The sequence below is a fragment of the Gorilla gorilla genome, chromosome 4 (assembly GCF_029281585.2).
Source record: "Gorilla gorilla gorilla isolate KB3781 chromosome 4, NHGRI_mGorGor1-v2.1_pri, whole genome shotgun sequence".
Taxonomy (NCBI): Eukaryota; Metazoa; Chordata; class Mammalia; order Primates; family Hominidae; genus Gorilla; species Gorilla gorilla.
Genome location: NC_073228.2, coordinates 178,644,626 through 178,652,916, shown reverse-complemented (window position 1 = coordinate 178,652,916; position 8,291 = coordinate 178,644,626). Strand labels below are relative to the sequence as shown.

At 45.5% G+C, this 8,291-nt stretch overlaps 1 long non-coding RNA gene across 1 annotated transcript; it reads right to left on the bottom strand.

Annotated features, from left to right (window-relative positions):
* Window positions 1–304: 304 nt before the first annotated feature.
* Window positions 305–3,460, bottom strand: LOC109026874 (uncharacterized). The gene is made up of 3 exons (XR_002005927.3): window positions 3,380–3,460; window positions 2,091–2,124; window positions 305–598 (listed from the first exon to the last, which is right to left on the bottom strand). It is a non-coding gene; the product is annotated as an uncharacterized lncRNA (long non-coding RNA).
* Between the last annotated feature and the right edge of the window lie 4,831 nt (window positions 3,461–8,291).

Here is an 8,291-nt window from a genome sequence, read left to right as displayed (position 1 = left end):
CATGAGAATAAGAGATAAATATTCATCCAGACTTTACGTTTAGGGGTGGTGACCGTCTCTGCAGTGCACACCTATCTGATGCCAGAAGGGGCAACAGGATTCTTTTATGCTGTGGTGATCAGCGTCTCCATTGAAGGCACCATTCAAAAGATGCAAATGTGCAAATTATGGGAGTTTAAGCAGGAAAAAAAATGAATTTAAACCCCAAGGCCCTACAATTTTGAGGATAACGCCTTTCATTATGGTTATTCTACATTAATCTGCCTCCAGCACTGTGAGTAATAGCGTTTTCCTCTGGGGGTCAGCAAGCCTGGGGTTTCCATGGGGACCTGATTGCTCTGTCTGTATGGAAACTCAGCTCCGTCAGAGGAGAGCAAAGTTTTGGTTTTGACAGGATGAGCAGTAACACCCAAGGAGATGTAGGCTTTTCAAGGAAGCGAAGACTGTGGGGTCCCAGTTGCAGGTTTTCTCCATCACCTTGCATGCTGTTGAATGAGGAGGTGCGTGGCTTCACCCTTTGCGTTGCATTCTGACAGCAAACCAAGCAACTGTTTGTCCTCTCTGGGGAGATGGCAGACATGTTCATCTGGTGTATATTCTATGGGGAAACAGACACTTTGTTTCATGAGAGTACAAATTAGTATCATTTCTTTGACAGCAAATTTCCAAATTGTAACAAAATTGAAATGCACATACATTTTGACTCTAGCTATTCTACTTTTAGGAATTTATTTTAGATGTATTCTCACACATGGAAACAATCACACAGGTATGCAAATATTTATTGTAGCCCTAATTGAAATATTAGAAGTCTGAAGCTAATTGTTGGACAGTAGGAGCTGGTTGTATAAAATCAATTCATCCACACTTTGGAATACTATATAACCATATATTTTTTGAATTGAGGTAGATCTATATGTATGAAATGGAATGATCTCCAAAGTACGTTGTTTATTAAAAAACAACAACACTGTATTGTGTTCCATCATTTATACTTTTAGAACGTGAATATTTGCAGTTTTGTGTGTGTGTGTGTATATGTAAATATATGTGTATATATATATATATATATATATAGAGAGAGAGAGAGAGAGAGAGACAGAGAGAGAGAGAAAGGGAGAGAGAGTATCTCTAGCAGGGCACCCGAAAACCCAGGGAAGCCCCGCGGGGTCAGGAGAAGTAGGAAGATTCGCAAGTGGCTTTGTGCCAGGGAGAAGCTGAGCTACAATGTGGTTGCAACTGAGTCCAATGTTGATCGCTTCTTGGGGAGATCAGGGCCTGCTCTGACCCTGCAGGGTCATGCTAAACTGAGGCTAGTGGGGCCAGCTTCTGTCGTCACACATCAGCCAGTCATGGGCCATGCGCTTCCCTAAAAAGGGCAATGTTCCTCACTCAAGGACCATTTCCGGTGACAGGTGAGCTCTGAGCCTCTGCAGCCCAGCAGCTGCAGCATGGACACAGAGGATTTGATGGAGAGGAATTGTGGGAATGCCACAGCAGCTGCTACCTGTAGTCTGCTTCCCTGTTGTGATTATTTAACTTTGGGGACACATGCCTTGTCTCTCTGATTTATAGGTATCTTATGCTACTTTGCTTTTCTGCTGAGTCTAGCAGAGAAACGGATAGGGTTAAAAAGCAAAAGTCAGTACATGAAGGGTGAGAAGCTTGGCACCAGAATGCAGTTTTTGATTCCAGCCCCAGTTCTGTTTGCACTTAGCTGTGTGACCTGAGTCAAAACCATCAACCTCTCTGACCTTCAGTGCTCTCATTCAAAAAGCAAAGAGGGTGCACTGATTGACTGCCCTGTTCTCACAAGTGTGGCTTTTCTGCAACTCACTGTAACGGCGTTTCATTCTGGAGCAGTATGACGGACATCTATTGTGTTTTCTAACTGATATTGATATACTTTTGCCCAATATACTTTTGCCCAAATAAATTAAAAATCCTAACTCAAGTGAGCCATTTGCCAGAGCAACAGTCAGTTCTTAGAGAATGGGCTGTAAGTTTTGGGGGTTATCTTAGCCTGTTCAGGTTGCTCTACCAAAATATTATAGACCGGGTGACTTAAACAACAGACATCTATTTCTTACCATTCTGGGGACTGGGAAGTCCAAGATCAAGGCACTAGCAGGAAAAAACCTCACATCAGAAAAGCAGAATTAATTCAATAACAGCATCAAATATGCAATGTTCAGTACATTTTGATTGTCCCCAAATGTTCTCTAAAACTGTCTTCTTCCTTCCTTCCATCTTTCCTTCCTTCTTTTTGTTTTTTCCTCCTTTCTCCAGAATTCAGTAAAGGTACATAGATTACACTTAACTTTCTTATTTTTTTATCCCCCCTCTTTAAATATTGTAATGATTCCAGAACAGATCTACTTTCTGCATTCATCTGACTATCTCCCCATTATTCAATTCAAACATTCAGGCCAAACATTTCCAATGAGACCACTGCACAGGTGGCTTGTACACCTCCCACTGTGTCCTATCAGGAGGCAAACAATGCCAGCTCATTATGGGCAGTTCTAAGACTTGACCACTTGGTTCTAATTGTTACTTCATCTCTCTCTATTATAAAGACACATTTTCTCCTTCGCAATTAATAAGTAATCTGAGGGCCAGGCCCAGTGGGTCATGTCTGTAATCCCAGCACTTTGGGAGGCTGAAGTGGGCAGATTGCCTGAGATCAGGAGTTCAAGACCAGCCTAGCCAACCTGGTGAAACCTCATTTCTACTAAAAATACAAAATTAGCTGGGCATGGTGGCACATGCCTGTAATTCTAGCTACTCAGGAGGCTGAGGCAGGAGAATTGCTTGAACCTGGGAGGCGGAGTTTGCAGTGAGCTGAAATCATGCCATTGCACTTCAGCCTGGATGACAAGAGCAAAACTCTGTGTAAAAAAAACAAAAAAACAAAAAAACAAAAAAACCAAAAAACAAAACAAAACAAAACGAAACAAACAAACAAACAAAAAAACAAAGACAGTAATCTGAGGGCTTTCCGAGGATGCAGGACTTTAAAGGCTAAAACCATCAACACCCTTGGCAAATTGAGACAGCTGATCACCCTACATGCAACCTCAAAATCACCTATCCCAGGCCCTAAAACTCTACAAATATTCTTCCCTGTATTTCCCCTTCTGAGACGCTATCAAGGTGGTGTCCTTTACTGCAGTGGATCTTATAAATATCACTTTACTTGATCTACAGGTTGCTCAGATGGTCTCTTTGGAGATTATATAGATGCTGCTATGGAGCCATGGATATTTTTAAATTAATATGTTAAAATATGTTACCTTCATTATTCACCTTGTTAATCAAATCAAGTGGGAGCTCCTTCAAACCAGCTGCCATGTCCTTCTGACGTGATCCTACTTACCTGATAGGACCTCCTTTTCCTCTGGCTCAGCAAGATGTTCCATTCTCATCTGGTCTCGACCATTTCTTCGAGAAAGAAGTTCCCTCCTTTTATAAAAATCTGGCTTGAAAACCCCTGGATTAGGGGGAGATGAAAGAATGGGGTAACCAAGTTAGTTCCTAAAGTGTTTTCACCATGTGGAAGTGCAGGGATAAGCTGGGGGCTCACCATGCTAGAGGGAGAACAAGCTTGTAGACGGGGCCTCCAGGCTCCTGGGTCAGACAGCTGTGCTCACATCCCGACCCCGTGACCTTGAGTAAGTGCCACAACTTCTTTGTGCCTCAAGCTCCTTATCTGGGAAAACTGTAGTGCAGCTGAAAGCACATGGTCTCCTCTCAAAGAACCTGAGCTGCTCTCATCAGCAAGTACAACAATGGATGCTGACCAAGCATGCTTTACACACTGGGTACCACACAGATGGTCGAGAAGGAGACGGAGAACAGGAGGCTCAGGAGAGGAAAAGAAGAGACAAGACTTGGCACAGCAGATGTAGGAAAATGATGAAAATTAGCAGACCAGTTCTTAGTCTTGGTTCTGTCCTGGGCAAATCACTTCATCTTGCTGGGCAACAGTATGTTGAAAATGAATGCATCTCTAGACCCAGAACTGTGCTTCTCAAACTTTGACGTGCATATGACTCAGATGGTGATCTAATTAAAATACAGATTTTGATTTTGTGGGTCTGGATGGGGGCCTGAGGTTCTGCATATCTAATGAGCTCTCTGATGAGGCTGACACCGCTGCTCCATGGACACACCCTGAATGGAATTTAGATCAGAGGTTGGTGAACTTTTTTCTGTACAGTAAATATTTCAGCCTTTGCAAGCCATGCATTCTTTGTCACAACTACTCCACTCTGCTGTGGTGGCACAAGTGTAGCCATAGATAATATGTAAATGAGGTTGTAAAATAAAACGTCATTTACAAAAACAAGTATGAAGCCAGATTTGGCCCATCGGTTATAGATTATCGACCACTGTTGTAGTCGATATCTAGTATTCCTTCCAGTTTTGCTCTTCCTTAATTCATATTCAACAAGTCCTTAACTGAGCACCTGCTCCATATCGCAGCCTGTGTATTAGGTGCTTTTCCACACAGGACTCTGCTACCCTCAGAATCACCTGTAAAACTCTATCCCACACTCATTTTACTAACGAGGAGACTTGTTCAAGATCTCAGAGCATGGAAGGGACTACTGTTGTGATTAGAACCCAGGTTTCCTGATCCCAGGCCTGGTGCTTCTTTGTTCTTTTCAACAAATCAAATAATCAAATGAAGATTGTTCTTTAAACACACACACACTGTCTCTCCCTCTGTCTCTCTCTCTCTCTTTCTCTTTCTTTCTCTTTCTGGTGGAGTTCTGCCAAAAAAAAAGAGGACAAGTGATTGTTCACCGGCTTTCTCTGTTGGGCAAGGTTATCCCTTTTAGCCACATGTCCAAGGCAGGATTTTGACAATTCGAGAATTTTAAAGGAATAGAAGGTATAAAACAGATAGAAACTATCCTAGGCCAAAGCAGGTCATTTCACAAGCACAAGAAAATGTGACCCCATGATTACCTTCTTCTCTTTGCATCCCAGTTCCCTTCTGAGCTTCGTCAAGTTGAATCTCCAAATGCCACGCGAGTCACAATGTAAAGGAGGCAGCAGCCCCATGACCAAGGGAGGGGAAGAGGCATGAGCACCTGGGAAGGCCGGAGGGATGCAGGTCCCTGACTGTTGCCTCTTGCTCAAATGCCACCTCTTTGTTCCTGCCATGGGAGCTGTGATGAGAGGAAGGTGCAGAGAGCACTGGGCAGAGAGTCAGAGGAAGGCCTGACTTTGGGGTGCACGATACAATCACCCAACCTCTCAGAGGTCGCACACCAGCAGCCCCCAGGTGGAAACTGACTCGCACACGGGTGGATTTGCTTTGGGCTGCATGCAGAGTGTTTTAAATCATTTCAACTAGTTGTCAAATATAATCTTCCTGTCTTGCCTTTTATAACTCACCCAGATGATGGATCCAGCCACAACAAGTAACACTTTGCACAGGACAACCGTGGGCCCCAGCGGAGGACTGGCAACCCCCCATGCATGGTAAGCAATCCCGGTGCCTTGCTCAGGTACAGCTCCCACCTGTTCCCGGGGGGCATTTGAGTTTGCGATCTCTGCTAGACCGGCCTATTTCCTCATCTATAGAGTATGCTGAGTGTCCACCCCAACTGCCTCATTAATTCAGTCAGCAAATGAGTGGCCACTGCCTGGCTCAGTCTGTTCCACAGAGGGGCGGGGAGGAATAAGAAGGGGGATGTGGCAGTCCTTGCCTCATGGGATGGACTGCCCCATGGCGACAGCCTGGTGAACAAGTCAGGCATTCTGGCTGCCACAAGAGGCCCATGCGTGGAGCACAGTGTAGACATAAAGCAAGAGGAGCGAGTCTACAGGGAGCAGGGCTGGCCAGAACAGGCTGTGTCTTGAAGAGAGAGAGGCTCTTCTGGTTAAGAAGCTGCAGTGGGGGCAGAGTGGGAAGAGAGGAGGCAGGGAGTTCTCAGCCAAGGGATCACCTGGGTTACAGAGACAGAGGCCAGGATAGCAGCCAAATGTACTAGGGAAAGCACAAACAGTCCTGTGGCTAGTTGCAGGGTGTGAGTAAGACTGTGGGGTGGAGGCAGAGAAGGCAGGAGGCTGACGGGTAGCCCAGCACGGCTGAGGATGGAAGGCCTTGAATGTCCAGCTGAGAAGCGTGACCTAGTCCCAAGGGCCATAGGGAGTTCTGGGAGGGTTTCGTACATGGGAGTGCAGGGATGGAGTTCAGGCTGTGGGAAGATCTCTCTGTCACAGTGGAGGGTAGATAGATGAGGAGGAAAGACAGGGCAGGGAAACCAGTTAGGAGGCAACTGGATAAATCTAAGTGAGAAGTCAAGGAAGACAAGATTGTGACAATGATGGAAATTCAGGGACAGGACTAGGATGAGACAAATGAGGAACCCAGGATGCAAAATTTAAGGAAGTGCTGGCTCTCAGAGACACACAAGTACGGGTTGGGCACATGAAACCAAGTACCCCCTTAAGTATTGCTTTCAGGGGTCTCTTCCTTGCCTCATCCCAGGACTGGCCCTGGATTAGCGGTGCAGAAGAACTCCGTAACTGTTGAAGCCCTATTTTCCAAAGATGAGGACCTTCCAGGGTATCCTGCTCAACATGACTGACTTGCTTCTTTCACTCAAGGACTTAGGGACTTGGGTTCAAATTCTGACTCTCAAACTCACGGTCTCTCAGAGTTTTCCTCCTCAGTTGCCCACATATGTAAAATGGACCCAGAGTTTTCCAGTGTTAGGGCTGCTCCAAGTTCAGAGGATGTGGAAGCCCAGGGCCGTGGCCACAGCAGACAGCCCCTGGTGACCTGTGTCTTTGCCAACATTTATTTGTTTTGAAAGACCCCAAGGCCAATGGATCCTCTTTCCTGATCCACTAAGCTATGATTACAGAACCTGTAGCTCTTCTATTCTTTTTCTTCCCCAAGGGTTTGCCTCAGCTGTCTTATTAAATATGGAAAACATCTGTGCTTTTTTCTTTTTTTTTTTTTAGCAAAAATCCCCACATCTGGAAAATATTGGTCAAGAGTCTAATTAAGTATGTCAATGACAAATTGTTCACACAGGAAGTATTTAGGGCTAGTGAATAATTGGGATTTAATGCCCTTGGCCTTTGTCCTTGCCTGCTTGTTTACTTATCCTCGCAGAGGTCGGGGAGGCAAGGCTCCCACCCCCACCCAGCCCCAGTCCCAAGAATCCTTGGCCAGGCTGCCGCAGAAAAGCCAGACCCACGGATGCAAGGAGCTGCCCTCAAGTGAGGAAGCAAGGGTGGAAGCTTGTTTGAAGCTGGGTCTCTTAAAGCTACACAATGCCCCCTTCTTACTAGAATCTCTAGCTCTTCCACTCAGGGCTAACATTTCCTGCTGGGTCTACCTACTGTTTGAAGGAGATTATTTCCTTTCTTTTACTTGGACTTTTTTCTTTCACCCTTCAGAGGGCCCCAGCCCTCAGGGAAAATGGATTCTCTTCTCCTCCCCAGCTCCCAGCGGGATATTCTCAACTAAATAATGAAGTTTAATGGGCTTTCACACAAACACAAAGCTCTCTCCCCCCACGCCTCGGGAGGACATTTCTCACTAATGAAGGCCTTAAAAAAATGTTCTCATCCCCATGAAGCTTCAGGAATGCTCTGCATCTCCTCATCCTTGACTCCCCTGGCCATCCTGACCCAAGATGGCTCTGACAGGAGAAACCACTGTGGACAGCAATTGAAGACCTCACACCAGCTTCATCAACCAGAAGGCAGATGGCAAACAAGGACAGAACCAGAAAACATTAGAAATGTATGTTGTTAAATGCGAGTTCTGAGTTGGAGACACTGAAAATTATTCTTTCAGGTGCCTTTGCATTCTCTCTTGTCCTTCTCTTGTCCTTTTTTTCTCCATGTCTCCACTCCAATAGCAAGTCCCAGCTGCACTGTCTCAGAAACGGTCTCCAAATCTATCCTCTTCCTCCCATTCCCATGGCCCCCACCCAGTCCAAGCCATGACCCTCTCTTGCATGGACGATGGCCACGGCCTCCTTGTGGCCTCTGGGCTTCCCAATTTGCCCCCTTCAGTCCATTCTCCTCATGTAGCCAAGTGCTGTACAGATATGGGGACCAAATTGTGTTGTATTGTAACCATAATGGGTTTTTGCCCAGTGCACAGCAAGTCAATATAATGAGACACAGAGGTTGCATCAGAGAAAGAGTTTAAAAATCATAGAGCAGCCAAACAAGGAGATAGGAGGAAACCTCAAATCTCTCTCCCGAGGGGTTTGGGGGTAGGAATTTTAAGGGGTTTGGAGTGGGCTGAG